We start from the raw sequence: 16311 nt of genomic DNA on the forward strand, positions 1-16311 counted from the left end.
CCCCACCTCTGTAATGGAATGCAATGACCCCAGATCTTGAGCGACCAGCAAGTTCCGGGACAGAAGGAGGTGGTGGACGGGAGAGATTGTTCCGTCTTAATTCATGTGGCGTGTTACCTTTTACAAAATGCGTCACTTTTGTTGCCACAGCCAATGCTCAGCACAGTCCTTTCTTTTTAGATGAAGAAAAGGAGGCTCAGAGAGGCAAAGTGATCTTTCAGAAGCCACACAGCAAGTGGCTGAGCCAGGACTTGCATCTAGGTTTTCCTCCTCACATGTGTTTTTCTACCTCCCCCTGTGGCTGGAGAGCCCTGGGGGCTCAAGTCACTGCTGTCCCCTTTTCCACCTAGGACATGATCCACCCTTCAGTGCACACTGGTCCAGGCACCAGCTGTGCTATCAGGATGATGTCAAATTCTGGGTCAGCTGCATCCTCCCTGGGAGACTTTGGGGAAGTTGCTTGTTGGGCCAGCTCTCAGTTGCTTCATCTGTGAGGCAGGAACAATAGTGCTACCCACTCCAGAGCGTTGCGGTGAGAGTTTCCTGAGCTAAGGACCAAGAAAACAGTAGCCTAGAAGAACAAACGGGCCAGGCTTCCGGCAGGCAGCCTGGAGTCCCCCGGGGCTGGGGGGGGCTGCTGCTGGTCTTAGAATCTCACCAGATCGAAAGGAAAGTGCTTTGCATCGACTCCAGCGTTCGATCTGCCCCGTCAGCCCGCCGGCCCGGCGTTCGCCCAAACGGACATGCTTTCTCCTTCCCTCTCCTGCTCCTGCTCTGTCTTGTCCTTCCTGTGCCTGCTCTGGCTCCCCGCAACCTGGAGGCAACGGACCTAAGATTCTGCACAGAGATCCAGGCCAGCTCGGCCAGCAGAGACAGGAGGATGGCCACGGCTGTCCCCTGTAGGAGCCCGGTTCTGCCTTCTCACCCCCGCCCCCACCTCCCTTAAATAGCCAAGATTTGTTTCCTTTGGAAATTACGGTCAACCAGAAAAAGGTAAATAGGAGGGAGGAAGGGAAAGAAATGACAGTTTTTCCTCTTTCTTTCCCCACTAAATAGGTTTGAACACAAGCCTTTAGCTATGTATCGTTTTCTTTTTAAATAAGATAAAAGTTTAGGGGCCAGCCCCAGTGGCCTAGTGGTTAAATTCAGTGCATTCCACTTCAGGGGCCCGGGTTCAGTTCCCAGGTGTGGACCTATACTGCTAGTCTGTCAGTGGCCATGCTGTGGTGTGACCCACATACAAAATAGAGGAAGATTGTCAATGGATGTTAGCTCAGGGTGAATCTTCCTCAGCAAAAAAGAAAAAAGATAAAAGTTTATTTCTGTCTCACATGGTGGTCTGGAGGTGGGGGGTCTTGCCCGTCAGGGCCGCTCTGCTCTGCTCCACCAAGTCTTTCAGAGAACTAGGTGCGGTCCCTCTCGCTGCTTGGCTGTCCCCCAAGAGACCCCATCTGCAGGTGGAAGCTGAGTGCCTGCTGGGCAGCTCTCTGCCTCTACGCAAACTTTACAGTTTTATAGCCTAAAGTGCCTTTTGCAAATGTTAAAGGGGTCTCCTTCAGGCAAGTGCACATCTTGGTCAAAAGGAAGGTAGCTTTGCACGAAAAAAGGGGCACCCTCTCTAGACAGGTAAATTAGAAAAAGACGCTCTATCATGGAGGAGGCAGCTGGGTGGGAGAGTGACGAGGGGAACTGTATTTCATGTGAAAACAAAGGTACCCTTTCTTTTAAGTGGACGGAACTCACGGCTTAGTGAGGGGAGCAAGGAACCCACCAGTGTGTGGATTTCAGCAGTTCTGGGGGCTGGGCAGTCTCAGACGGAGGCACAGCGTGGTCAGTTCTGGTGTGAGCCCACTTCCTGGCTCACAGTAGGTGACGTCTGCTGTGTCCTCACACAGTGGAAGGGACATCACCCTTTAAAGAAAAAGGGGCCAGGGCCTGGCACGGTGGCGCAGCGGTTAAGTGCACACCTGCCGCTTCAGAGGCCTGGAGTTCGCCGGTTCGGATCCCGGGTGTGGACATGGCACCGCTTGGCAAGTCAGGCTGTGAGAGCCGTCCCACATATAAAGTAGAAGAAGATGGGCACGGATGTTAGCTCAGGGCCAGTCTTCCCCAGAAAAAGAGGAGGATTGGCGGCAGATGTTAGCTCAGGGCTAATCTTCCTCAAAAAAAAAAAAAAGAAAGAAAGAAAACATTAATAAGAAGAACCCATTTTCTTAATTCAGTCTCCCCTTCCTTGTTCTTCTTATTAATATTGTTTATTTTTTTAATTAACATATAGTAAACTGACTTGTTGCCTTTCTTTGGCTTTTTGGCATTTAGATTTGTGTGACCGCCACCGCATTCAGGATAAGAACAGGTCCACCGCCTCAAAACCCTCCCTCAAGCTTCCCTTTGGGGAGCCGCGCCCTCCCTCCCCACTCCCCACTCCCAACCCCCACCCCTGCCTGGCCACCGCCGTGTTTGTTCTCCGTCACTGCAGGTTGTCCTCTTGAGAATGTGACGGAAGTGGAATTCTATGGTGTAAATCCTACTGACTGGAGTTTTTCACTCAGAAGGTCTTTGAGATTCATCTCCATTGTTGCACGCATCAATAGCTCCTTCTCTTTATGACCGAGTGCTCTGCCATTGTGTGGGTGGACCAGAGTTGGTTTATCCATTCATTTGTTGAAGGACATTTGGGTTGTTTTCATTTTTTGGTGATTATGACTGGAGCTGCTATAAATATTTGTGCACAGGTTTTTGTATGAACAAAAATTTTTATTTCTCTAGGGCAGCGGTTCTCAACTGTAGGCAATTTTGCCCCCCAGGGGACATTTGGCCATGCCTGGAGACATTTTCGATTTTTACAAGTGGAGGGTGCTATTTGCTTCTGGTGGATAGAGGTCAGGGATGCTGCTAAACATCCTACAGTGCATAGGACAGCCCCACGATAAAGAACGAGCTGGTCTGAACATCCACAGCGCTGTGGTCGAGAAACCCTGCCCTGGGGTAAATACACAGAACCAAGATTATTGGGTCCCATGGTATGTGTATGTGTGACTTCATACAAAATTGCCAAACTGTCTTCCAGAATGACTTTACCATTTTGCATTCCCGCCAACAACGTATGGGAGTTGTAGGGGCTTCACATCTTAGGCAGAGCTTGATGTTGTCAGTCTTTTTAATTTCAGCCATTCTAATAGGTGTGTAGTGGTATCTCATTATGCTTTTAATTTGCGTTTCCCTAGTGGCTGACAATGTGCTTATTCACCATCTGTATAACCTCTCTGGTGAAGTGTCTGTTTAAGTCTTTTGCCAATTTTTTAATTAGGTTGTTTGTTTTCTTATTGTTGAGTTTTGAGAGTTCTTTATATACTGTGGATCTATCTAAGAGAAATCTATCCTTTGTCAAATATGTGATTTGCATCTTGTCTTTCCACTCTCTCAACAATGTCTTTTGCAGAGCAAAAGTTTTAATTTTGCTGAAGTCCAACTTGTCATCCTTTTCCTCTTTTGTGCTTTGGTGTCATGTCCAAGAACTCTTTGCCTAACTCCAGGTCATGAAGATTTTCTCCTAAAAGTTTTGTAATTTTACATTTAGATCTATGATCCATTTTGAGTGAACTGTGAAGTTCAGGTTGAGGGCTCTTTTTTTTTGGTGTATGAATGTCCAATTATTCCAGCACCAAGAGCTGAAAAGACCATCCTTCACCATTGAATTACTTTTGCTCCTTTGTCAAAAGTCAGTTGGGCCTCTTTGTGGTTGATCTGTTTCTGGGTTCTGTTCTGTCCCATTGACTGACGATGTCTACCAACTTGCCAATATCTATTGTCTCAGTTACTGTAGCTTTATTTATTTATTCGTTTATCTATTTTTATTTATTTTGGGGGGGGGGGAAGATTAGCCCTGAGATAATACCTGCTGCCAATCCTCCTCTTTTTGCTGAGGAAGACTGGCCCTGAGCTAACATCTGTGCCCATCTTCCTCTACTTTATATGTGGGACGCCCACCACAGCACGGCTTGCCAAGCGGTGCCATGCCCGCACCTGGGATCCGAACTGGCGAACCCAGGGCCGCCGAGAAGTGGAACGTGCACACTTAACCGCTGCGCCACCGGGCCGGCCCCCAGGTCCTCTATTCTTGCTGCTAGAACAGGGGCAAAGAATTTGACTTCTTCAGGCCCCATTTCGCTTGCCTGTAAAGTGGCAGCTTCGCTATCTGACCCGCCCATCTCATGGAATTGCAGCAATACTCTTAATGACCAAGCACAGAAAACATCTGGGAAGTGACAGCCCAAACTGGCATCTCTAGGGAATGGGATGGGGGCGGTGAGCGGGGAAGGGGGGTCATGGGGACATCATTCATCTTCAAACAACTCTGATCTTGTTTCAAAATTTTAACAAGTATGAATTCCTTTTGTGATTAAAAAAAGTTTGTAAATGTTCACAGTGACTACATATGTTAATTCATCATGCATTTGGTGGTCTTCAAAAACTTTTCTGCCCTGCAAAGCTGCAGGCTACTCTTCTGCGCCTATGGTGGTCACTTGGCCCAGCATGGGCGCTCTGGGTCCAAGGGTGCCAATGGGATCAGCTAGGTTGGGGACCTGGGTTCCAAGGGGGATGGGAGAAAGGGAAGGTGTGGCTCTACCTTGGCCGTGAATGTGGCTCCTTCCTCCTCGCTCCCAGCCCCCAGGTATAGAACATATGTTCCTCCCTGGCGGTCTGGCCAGACCAGCCTGCAGGCAGGTACCGAGGTGCCAGAGGGAGGGACACTGCAGAACAGAACGGAGTCAGCACAGAACACATTTTAGAAAATCAATCGCTGGGGCAGCAGCCCACCAGAGCGAGGGGGGCCGGGCGCCAAGGCCATCCTCCCATGGAGCCAGCTTCCTGCCCGGGGTTCTGCACGTGCTGATGGCTCAGCAGGCGCTGGGGCCAGCCTGGGCCAACTGTACTCAGTGCCCAAGGACACAGCTGGGGGCTGGCACACCTTCACTGGGCAGCGAGGAGGAATGGGGCCGTGTGCATTTGCACTTGTTTATTTGCTGTTTTGAAGCTCATTGTATGTGGGTGTGGGGGCTGATTGTCCCGTGTGGCTGGAGGCCGCTCAGGACAAGCCCTCCCTTGTTCACAGCCCCTCCCAGATCTGGGAAAGTGGCTGGGGGCACAGTCCACGGAGAACTTGGGATACCCCAGAAGCAAGAAAAGGGACTATATGAGGAGACCACTGTTGTTCCTATTAGGGGTAGTCCCCACTGACTGCGCTCTGCCCCCAACAGGAGGGCAGGCCCCCAGGACGTCTCCCTGGAGGGCGAAGAGAGGCAAGGGTGGCAGGGAGCCCAGGCAGCCTCCGGCGGGTGGCGCGCAGGCTGCATAGACCAGGCGCTTCAGCAGCTGAGCTCAGGTTACAGCGGCTCTCAGCCCCTCCGGAATTCGCTGCCTGCCCCCAGGCTCCGAAGTCATTTTTGGACATGTTGGTGGGGAGATTTCTGGAAACAAGTTCTGTCCTGTCCTCAAGGGCTGCCCGGGACCTGGGGGATGTGGGGGCAGAGGGAGCCAGCAGTTCTCTGCTGGAGGCTGCAGCGGCTGAGGGGCCAGTGGGAGAGTCAGGGCAGGCCCTGAGTCGGCACCGCTTCAGACCCCGACCTGCTCTCATCCTGAATAAGTCTAGCCTGTCAGGTCAGGAGAGACACCAACACCTTCTCTCCAAAGACTGTCTCTTACCCAAAACACAAACCTCTTCCCTCCTCTATCGGCCCAAACACAAGCCCAGACAGAAATCTTCTTGTGCAGAGAGCAGCCTGAGTGCTTCCCTAACTCAGAGGTCGGCAGATTCCCATAAAGGGCCAGATAGCAAAGATTTTCAACTTCGTGGCCATGTGGTCTCAAACACGACTACTCATATCCACCATTGTAGCAGGAAAGCAGACAGACAATATGTCAATAAATAGGCGTGGCTGTGTTCCAATAAAGCTTTATTAATAAAAACAAGCAGAGGGCCAGGTTTGGCCTGTGGGGTGTAGTTTGCTGACCCTAACTCTAATTCACCAGAACCCTACTAGGGCAGGTCTGAGCATCCTTTAGGATTGCCCATCCTCCCTATACTCCGCCAGACCTGCAGTAGCCATCCCAGGTTCCCTAAGATCCTGGCTGCCCACCGCTACAGAGAGGAGGAGGGTTTGTAAGCGGAGGGAGGAGGCATATGTTTGCTGAACAGACCCCCCACACACACACCCCGTAAATCACTTCACCTTAGCCCACTTTAATTAAACCCGAACAGATGCCTCCCCAGTGAACACACGTTTGTGGCTCCATAAATCACCAGGGTAGGCCACTTCAGAGATGAACAAGGAATGACCTGCCTCCAAGCCGTATGTGAGACTAGAGAACAGGCTGAAGTCCAGGGGGGAGCCATGGGCCTCCCCATCGGGGCCCAGGAGCAGAGATGTTTTCATTCTTATCCACATCGCCTTGGACTTACCATCAGGCTACAGTGGGAAAAAGGAGATTCAAGCCTCAGAGATGCTATCACTTACTGCCGAATGACCCTGGGCAAGTTACTCAATCTCTCTAGGCTTTAGTTTCCTTGTTTTATAAAATAGAGATAAAAATAGTACTTGGTTCCTGGAGCCCTGAGGTTTAGATTAGATAAGCCACGTGAAGCATTTAACGTAGCACCTAACACATACGGTCAAGCCTTGCTTGAAGATGGGATTCCTTCTGAGAAATCTGTGGTTGGGCAATTTCGTCATTGTGCAAACATCATAGAGTGACCTACACAAACCTAGATGGTATAGCCTACTGCACACCTAGGCTGAATGGTGCTGATTTTATGGGACCACCCTGGTATATGCAGTCCATGGTGGATTGTAATGTGGCTATGCGGTGCATGACTGCACGGGCAGGGCCAAAGCTGTGGCTGTGACTGTCAGCTTACTCACTGGGCAAGTTCCATGTGTCAGACCTGTGCTAAGAACTGCTAAGTTAAATCTTACTTAACACTCATAGCAAGCCTATGAGGTAGCTCTTATACTCCTGCATTACAGGTGAGGAAACTGAGGCTCAGAGAAGCGATAACTTGCCCTAGGGCACACAGCTTCAGCCAGAGTCAAAGGGGAACCATGAGAGTGAATGTACAAGAAGAAAAGAATAGACATGGACAAGGAAGCTTGGGATCCTCTGCAGACAATGGGGCAGAGAGGCAGCCCCACTGGCACAAGTGTGCTTTCACTTTCTGGAGAGGAAGGGGACAGTGGCCTCTGAGCCACCATGAGTTCAGTTGGGGCCCTGTCTCTTGGACACCTGCCAGTCTTTCCCAGGAAAGCTGACAGTCCTGGGTGGAAAGATTCTTTGGGGGTTGTTGGGTGAACATCCCATGGCCCCATGTGCTGGGTTGAATGGTGTCACTCAAAAATTCATGTCTACCTGGAACCTCAGAATGTGACCTTATTTGGAAATAGGGTCTTTACAGATATAATTAAGGTCAGGATTGACATGAGATCATACTGGACGAAGATGGACCCTAAATCGAATGAGAGTGTCCCTATAAGAACCAGAAGGGGAAACATGGCAACTTAGAGAAGAAGGCCACGAAGATGGAGCAGAGACTGGAGTGATGTGTCTATAAGCCAAAGACTGCTGGGAGCCATGAGAAACGTGGAGAGAGGCACCGAATGGAGTCTCCGTCAGGGCCTTCGGAAGGAACCAACCCTGCCGACACCTTGATTTTGGACTTCTGGCCTCCAGAACCAGGAGAGAATAAATTTCTGCTGTTTGAAGCCACTCAGTTTGTGGTAATTTGTTACGGCAGCCACAGGAAATGAATACACCACGACCTTTTGAACTTTAGAGAGTGGTTCCCGGTGTCCCAGCACACTCTGAGGTCCCCAACCATGCTCGTAGACTGAGACAAATGGACAAGGAAAAGACGCAGGAAGGGAGAAGTCAGCTGGCGGGCCAGTGCTGGTTTGGAAAGCCAGCGGACAGGTGTAACGCAAGTTTGAAGGAAGCCACTGCTGGGAGCCAGGAACGGGAGCGAAGTCAGGAAATGATTAGGAGAGGCGAGGCTGGCCCAGCAAGGCTCCATCTCCTCTCTGCCTGAGAACCGCAAATAAACGGTGCTGGTGACAAGTTCTTTATTAAAGGGAAGTAGCCAGGGCAATGAAGGGACTGTCTGGTCGGCTTCCCTCTCCCACTTCAGGCTGCCCTCTCCACCCCCACATCAGGGCTGTGTCTGCACGGCGGTCCAGCGGACAATCAGACACGACTCCCACGACGCCGTCCGACTGCTGGGTCAGAGCTGTGGTCAGGACTGGGGGGTGAGGCCAGGCTGGATGCTGGCCACAGACAGACCTCCATATTGTGGCCCTGACCTTGGTGCCCAGGGCCTGTGCCCGCCCAGAGTCCTATTGTCCAGAGAAGCCAGCAGCACCTGGGTGACAGGGGGAGGGGACTGCCCCGGGCTTTTCAGTTGAGGAGTTTCTTCCTGTTCCCACACTCCAGCTGGAACCAGGCCTCCCATGTTGTCATAGCAACAGTCCTTCTAAGCTGGGCAGCTCAGAAGGCTGAGGAGTGGGGACTGTCCCTTGTTCTGGGTGGTAGCTTGCCTCCAAAGGGAGCAGCCACCAATTCCTGCCCTCTTTGTACATATATGCCACTGCCCCATCGAGAGGTAAAGTCCATCCATCCACCCCTTGTATGCGGGCTACCTTGTGACTGCTTGAACCAAGAGAATACGGCAGAAGTGATGCTGAGCCAGATCCGCACCCAACCCTGGAGAGGACTGGCCATTTCTACCTGCTCTTGGAGTCAAGAGGTGCCATTTAAGAAGCCGGGGCCATACCACTGGAGAGAGAGGCCACACGGAGGAGCCCTGAGCTGCCATCTTGGACATCCAGCACCGTTGGGTCTTCCTATGACCACGTTCCTGGTTGCTCTCTGATGGCACCTGTCTAGGCGCCTCACCCCATCACCAAGGGAGAACCCACCAGTTAAGCCCCATCAACCCACACAACCACAAGAGAGAAAAATAAATCATTGTTTTAAGCCACTAATTTTGCACTAGTTTGCTTACACGGTCCTTAATGATAGGAATACTCTGACAGATTCCTCCCTTCATCTCCAGCCCCCGTCTCATTCACTGGCTACTCTGGGGCAACAAGAACCCCAAGCTCCAAAGTCCACAGTCCCCATGGACAATTTGACTCTCTGGTAACCGGCCCTGGTCACAGGGCAGGACCGCTGGGTGGCACTGCTCCTCCTGGTGTTGGTAGGAAACCTTTAAATGAAAATCAGCAAATATTTGTAAAGCAGCTGGGATGTTCATGGCACTCTGAGGAACTCAAAGAGACATACAATGCCTTTTATTTGAAGAGCATTAAACAGCTTAGCAAGCACTCTAACATATTGAACCTCATTTCACCCGTGACAACCATGAAAGTAGCTGGCAGGCATCATTCCTTTTGTTACAGAACAGGAAACTACCTAAAACCACACAAATGGGAGTGGCAGAGCCAGGGCTAGAAGCCAGGTCACCTGGCTACCCATCCATAGGCCTCCTTCCCACTGCATCCCTGTCACCCCCAAACCATGCTGGATCGCATCTGGGGCTCGGGCAGGCCCATTGTCTTGGTTGAAGGAGAAACGGACCACAGGCGGCCAGCAGGTGCTGTAGTTACTGGCCCTGAAGTCGCCTTCCTGAGTTCCGTGGTGGTTCTGCCTTGGTTGTAATAACCTGGCGATTACTCACCTTGCTGAGCCTTAGTCTCTGCATCTGTAAACGGAGATGAGATGCCCCGCTGCAGAGCTGCTGTAAACCTAGGGGAGGGGCAGGCTTTTGTGACTGCCTTAACAAAAGAGGGTGGGGAAGTGACTCTTGGAGATTCTGGAAGCTAGATGGCAAAATACAAGCTGTCTGCCTTGCTCTCCATGAAGCAGTCTGACCTCCCGGAGGCTGCCATGCTGTGAGGAAGTCCAAACCGGGCCACATAGGGAGGCCACATGGAGAGGCCCTGAGGCCACACAAAGAGGGGAAGGTGCCTGGCTGGCCCCCAGCTGCCTCAGTTCCATGCTTGTCCAGCACCATCCATTGTCCAACTGCAGCTCTGTGAAAGACAGGGAGCCAGAAACGCCCAGCCAAGCCCTTCCCGAGCTCCTAACCCAAATAAACCATGAGAGATAAGAAAATGGTGGCTGCTGTTTGAAGTCACGAAGTTTTGGGGTTATCTGCTACACAGCAATAGAAAGCTGGAACAGAATTGGTTGGGGGGTTGGTGGGTTGAATAGTGTCTCTGCCTTCCCCCAAAAAAGATATGTTCACCTGGAACCTCAGAATGTGACCCTATTTGGATAAGGGCCTTTACAGATGTAATTAAGATATGGATCTTGAGATGAGATCATCCTGGATTAGGGTGGGCCCTACATCCAATGACAAGTGTCCTTATAAGAGACAGAGAAGAAGACACAGAGATACAGAGAAAAAGACCATGTGAAGTCAGGCGCAGAGACTGCAGGGATGTGGCCATAAGCCAAGGGATGCCCGGAGCCTCCAGAAGCTGTTAAAGGCAAGGAAGGATTCTCTCCCAGAGGCTGCAGAGGTCTGTGACCTTGCTGACACCTCGATTTTGGACTTCTTGCCTCCTGAGCCGTGAGAGAGTAACTTTCTACAGTTTGAAGTCATCCACTTGGTGGGGGTTTGTTATGGAAGCCCCAGAAAACCATTACAGGGGGCTGGAGGAGCTTCAGACCCCCTGCTGTCATGATGGGAGCTGTATTCGCGGCTCCTGGATCAGATGCGAAAGGAGCACACAGAAGTTTTGGGATCAGGACTCTGGATGATGAACGCTGCCTATCTGCCACAGCTCGAGTGAGACCCGGAGCAGACAGAGGATCAGGGCAGGAAGCAGAGCAGACTGGCCTGCCATCGGGCATGCTGTCTACCTGTCTTAGTTCCTTACAGCGAAGTTCACATAAAACAAGGATAAGCAAAAGTATGAATGACCTGGGGGGGTCCGCGGTTTCTTCATCTTGGAGTTCAGCTTACCTCCCTCCAATTTTCATCATTCAACTTTTTGGCAGAAGATGGCCAAAAATTCTGCCCCCCAAAATTTTGTGTGGATTTAAGATTAAATCACCATCCAGCTGGAACTGGCGTAACCGAAATACGATGCTTCGTAGAAACATGAACATCTGCAATGGCAATAGGTTTTGAAAAAGGGGCTGCAAACTTCAGTGCTGACAGGGGCCAGGTAGGCAGCATAAATGAAAAAAAGGCTGAGTGTGAGAGACAATAGGGTGTGGCAAAGAGTGGGGCAAACTGAAGCGCTCCAGCTGATGGTGGTTGTGTAGAATCGTGGACCTAGAGCTGCCAGATCGGCCAGTTTTCTAAAAGAAACTGGAAGTCCAGATTTTTATGTAAAATCTGATTTTTAAATTCTAGCAATCAATTCAAATTTAAAACATTGGATGGGGGCTGGCCCGGTGGCACAGCAGTTGACACGCTTTGCTTTGGCGGCCCGGGATTTGCCAGTTTGGATCCCGGGTGCGAACCTACGCACTGTTTATCAAGCCAAGCTGTGGCAGGCGTCCCACGTACAAAATAGAGGAAGATGGGCACAGATGTTAGCTCAGGGCCAATCTTCCTCAGCAAAAAGAGGAGGATTGGTGGCAGATGTTAGCTCAGGGTTAGTCCTCCTCAAAAAACAAACAAAAAAAACACCCCAACGACAATCAAAAAAAAAGTGGATAAAAGAAAACATATCTGTAGGCTGAATTGGGCCTAAGAGCTCCTGTTTCTGACATCTGCAACTGGAACCATCTAGTTCAGCCTGGCGCTGTGGATACCCTGCATGTCTCTCCTCAAACACTTCACAGCGGTTCAGCCATCAGTTCTGGAGGGTCTGGCTTATAAAAAGTCTAGCATCTGACTTTTCTTCTCTACCCTAAGTGCCATCACTCCCCATCCTCTTTCATCTGGACCACCAACCCTGGATCCAAGGAGGCATCCCCTTCAGGGGCCAGGTCAGGACCGCCATGGCCTTGCCTCCCCCTCATCACCAGCCTCCAGTCTTCCTCTCTCCCTCTGTAGTTCCTTTTATAAGCCAGTTGGGTTACTTGCTGCTTTCTGAACGCACCAAGACCCACAGCCTCCATGTGTCCTTTCATGCCATTCCCTCTGCTTTCCCGCCCGCCTCTGACTTTCTATCCGTTGCTCCTGGTCCAGCTCAACTCTCACCTCTTCTCATTCCCTCCTGAATTCTCTCAGCCCCCTTCCCAGCTTTCACTGAGTCCGTTGTCTCCTGTAACTGCTGTCAGCCCGGATCTCAGCAACCAGTGGACATTAGTCTCCCTGATTAGATTATGAGTGTCTCGGAGACAAGCACCATAACTCGGTTTCCTTTGTACCTCATGCCAGGCACATTGGGAGTGTTCAGTAAGTATCTGAAGAAATGGACCCAACAAATCAGGAAGCTATGGTAGGAAGCGGTGAAGAACTTTTCAGAGGTCACCCAGCTGATTGGAGGCAGAGCTGGAACTTGAAACCACTTCCCAGCTGGCATTTTTCTGGCCTTATCGCCGAGTGGCTGGCTTGGCTGAAGAGTCAGTGAGTGCCAAGACTGAGAGGCTGAGAGGTGTTTCTTGGAGGGGTGCCAGGACTCTGACAAGAAACAACTTTTCGAGAAATGGTGGCTTCAGAAACAGGGAGGGAGACACGGGCCATGAAGATGTTTGGGGCAGTCAGACGAGAAAGTTCTGGAGCAGAATCAGTCTCAGCAGAATGGAGTGTGCAAGGAAGAATTCGATAAAGACAAATTCTGTGACCAGGATCCAGAATCCACTGGAAACCATGAGGAAGTTCCAGTGAGAGACAGCAGCTTGGGTTTAGGAAAATAGCTGAGACATCAAGGACTTTCAAGTGACCTAAAGAAATGCCCACCTGTGCTTCCATCACAATGACAATGGCATTGACTAGGCTGGCCCTTCTAACCGTCAGCTCCCATTATCACTATTTCTACCAGCACCACCGAAGACAATACTGCGTCATATGTGTACAGGAGTTTTAGGTTGAACTGTGCCACCCCCTCAAAGAGACCTGTTGCAGTCCTAACCCCCGGTACCTGTGAATGTGACCTTATTTGGAAATAGGGTCTTTGCAGATACAATCAAGTTAAGATGAGATTGTACATGATTAGGGTAGGCCCTAAATCCAATATGACTGGGATCCTTATAAGAAGGCCATGTGAAGAGACAGACACACAGGGAGTAGGCCACATGAAGACAAAGCAGAGACTGGAGTGATGCAGCTACAAGCCAAAAAACGCCAAGGATTGCCAGCAGCCACTAGAAGCTGGAGGAGACAAGGGAGGATTCTTCCCTGGAAACTTCAGAGAGAATATGGCCCTTCGGACACCTTAAATTTGGACCTCTACCCTCCAGAACTGTGAACATGTAAATTTCTGTTGTTTTAAGCAGCCTGCTTTGTGGTACAGCAGTGGGAGCAAACTCATACAGCATGTTCACACCTATTCTTTGATTTGATCCTCCCAAAGACCCTGTGAGTTGCTATATGTTACTATCTGTGACAGCCAGCCTCCAAGACGGCCCTGATGGTCCCACCTCCCAGTATTCCCTTCTTTGTGTAGCTCCCTTCCACACTGAGTAGGGCTGACTTGTGTAATCAATAAGATAGTGTAGACATAAACGTGTGCCTTCCGTGGCTCAGTCACCACGTTTCAGTTTCTGCCTTGCCCTCTCTTGGAACACTTGCCCTGGGGAAAGCCCAAAACCGTGTCCTGAGGCCACTCAAACATCCTGTGCAGAGGTCCATGCCGTGGTGCACTGGGACCTCCAGCCAGCAACCAGCTCCAGGTGAGGGAGCCATCTTGGAAGCAGATCCTCGCATTCCAGTCCAGTCTTCAGATGAACTGCAGCCCCAGCTGACATCTTGGCTGCAGCCTCACGAGAAATGCCAAGCCAGACCCCTCAGTTAATCCACTCCATGATTCCTGACCAGGAAACTGTGTGTCGTAATAAATGTTTACTGCTTTGTGTGCTAAATTTTGTGGCACAGCGCCAGAGAGTGAATACATTGTTTCCTATCTCAACAGAGGCAGCAGTATGCATAGCAGTTAAGACTATCACTTACTAGCTATTGACCTTGAAGGAGTTACTTCAGCCTCTCTGAGTTTCCTCCTGTATAATCAGGTAGAATAATTGTATCCACCTTATAGTTGTTGGGAGGAACAAAGAAGTTAATGCATAACTTAGACTGTCCCTGATATATAGTAAACATTAGTTATTGTTATTATATGGGTGAGAAAGCAGCTCAAGAGAGATGAAGAGACATTTCCATGCTACACAGCCAACTACTCAGTGGTCAGGCTGAGTCCTGAACCCAGGTCCCTCCTGACTCTCTGCACAGTGCTCATGGTTTAAATGAGTGGCTGGCTAAGTCAGACACTCTGTGAGTCTGTAACTTCTATCATCCCCTCCCCCGAGAGCAGGCCATTTTAGTGGTGAAGCACCGTCAACAGCAGGCCGTGCACATTGTGCTGGGGCGGGGGGACAGCCAGCTGCTCAGACTGTGGCTCTGGACCCGGTCTCAGGAGAGAACCCCACAGCCCCTGGAGGAGGGGAGTTAGAAAGGCACGTGGGCTGGGCACCGTCTGAGGGAGTCTTCTCCGGACCACGTGTCATTGCCAGAGCGGGTCCAAGGACAGGGAACCAGCCACTGTTTTCAGCCTAGTTAGGAAATGGCCAAGAGGGCAGGGCAACTGTTTTGAAATGCAATACGGTATTAGGGCGAAAGGGTCGTCGGGAGTAAATTTCTACTGCACAGGCTGCTTTACTCGAGTTCAAGCAGATCAAGATGACCTTGGACAAGCAGAGGCCCCGGAGCCACGGGCCCCCCTACAAATGCCCACTCCTCTTTTTTCTCTAAGTCTGTGGCTCCTGCTCCACATCTGATAGCAGGAAATAGTGGACGGTTGTGGTGAGCGAGGCACAGGAAAAAAAGAGCAGAAATAAGAAAAGGCAGTGGCATTTGAAACCTACCTTTCAATGAGCAAGATTGCCTATGAAAATTGGATGCAAAGAACCTCCAGATGTGCTGGTGGCTTTCTAATGACCCTCTCGGCGGTGTAGACCTTTGGAAAACATCAAGGAAGGTTACTAGGTGTGGTTTTTCCTACATCATCACTGAAGAAGGCAGCCACTCCAGAATAGGCCTCTTCGGCATAAGGATTATTTTGAGAAACAGCAGACACAGAAGCTCTGAAAACAGAGTGTAGTTACCCTTTTGTAAGGGGAATTTGCATTTATAAGGGAAATCTCCATTCGTAAGGGTGTCTTGCTCTCTGCACCAGGAAGAGAAGGAAGCCTCTAAACCATGAGAAGCTAATCAATGGAGAAGGCACACACGGAAATCTGCCTAACAAACCTTACTCTTGTTTACCACACTTTTCCTGGTCACCTCCCCATTCCTGACCTCCCTCACACTTTTCTTTTGTCTTTAGCTGAAGGTGATATTTAAGTCTGTATTCTAAGCCACCTCTTCGAGTTACTCATTTTTCCCCCGGACATCTCCCATGCGTACATGTTGATTAATTTCTATTTGTTTTTCTCTTGTTAATGTGTCCTTTGTTACAAAGTTCCCAGCAGATAACTTAAAATGGTAGAGGGAAAATTATTCTTCCCTCCCCGACATCACCGTGACCTAAAATGCCCCACATCACTTTGGTTCTGGAGCCTTACTATTTCTAGAAAGAGGAGTTTGGGTGCGAAGGGGCAAGAGCAGACACCAGCAGAAAATAATTCCATAACTGTCTCTGGCCTCCAGGAAGAGGGAACCTACAAGGGGTCATGTCCAAAAAAACGTTTGTGAGGGCTTGCCTTTGGGGCCGGCTCATGTTTTCTTCCTAATTTCTGCCCGCTTCCCACCTCCGGGACCCTTACTTTCTAACAGGTAAGAATACGGGGCCTTCAGATCATGTGAGTCTGGCCAAATCTTGTCACTACAGAGCCGCCCCCCACGTGCTAATTTACTCTTGCTACTTCTCTCCCCACGAAAACCCCATTCCCAGGAGTGCGTCCATTTAATCAGACCGCTCTCTGACCACATGCCCTCCAGTCAGCTCCGCTCATCACTTTATCCTCCTATGAAGTGTCTGCTTGTATTCAAGATAGATTTGTGTTTCAGTGGCTTGCAAACTTTATTAGACACAACCATTGCCTGGAGCACTTGTTAAAAGACAGAGTCTGGGAGGGTTCCGGAATCTATAGTATTAATAAGCTCCTGGGAGATTGTGACAGTGATGAGCCTTGAACTCCGAG

The sequence above is a fragment of the Equus quagga genome, chromosome 11 (genome assembly GCF_021613505.1).
Source record: "Equus quagga isolate Etosha38 chromosome 11, UCLA_HA_Equagga_1.0, whole genome shotgun sequence".
In the NCBI taxonomy this organism is placed as follows: Eukaryota; Metazoa; Chordata; class Mammalia; order Perissodactyla; family Equidae; genus Equus; species Equus quagga.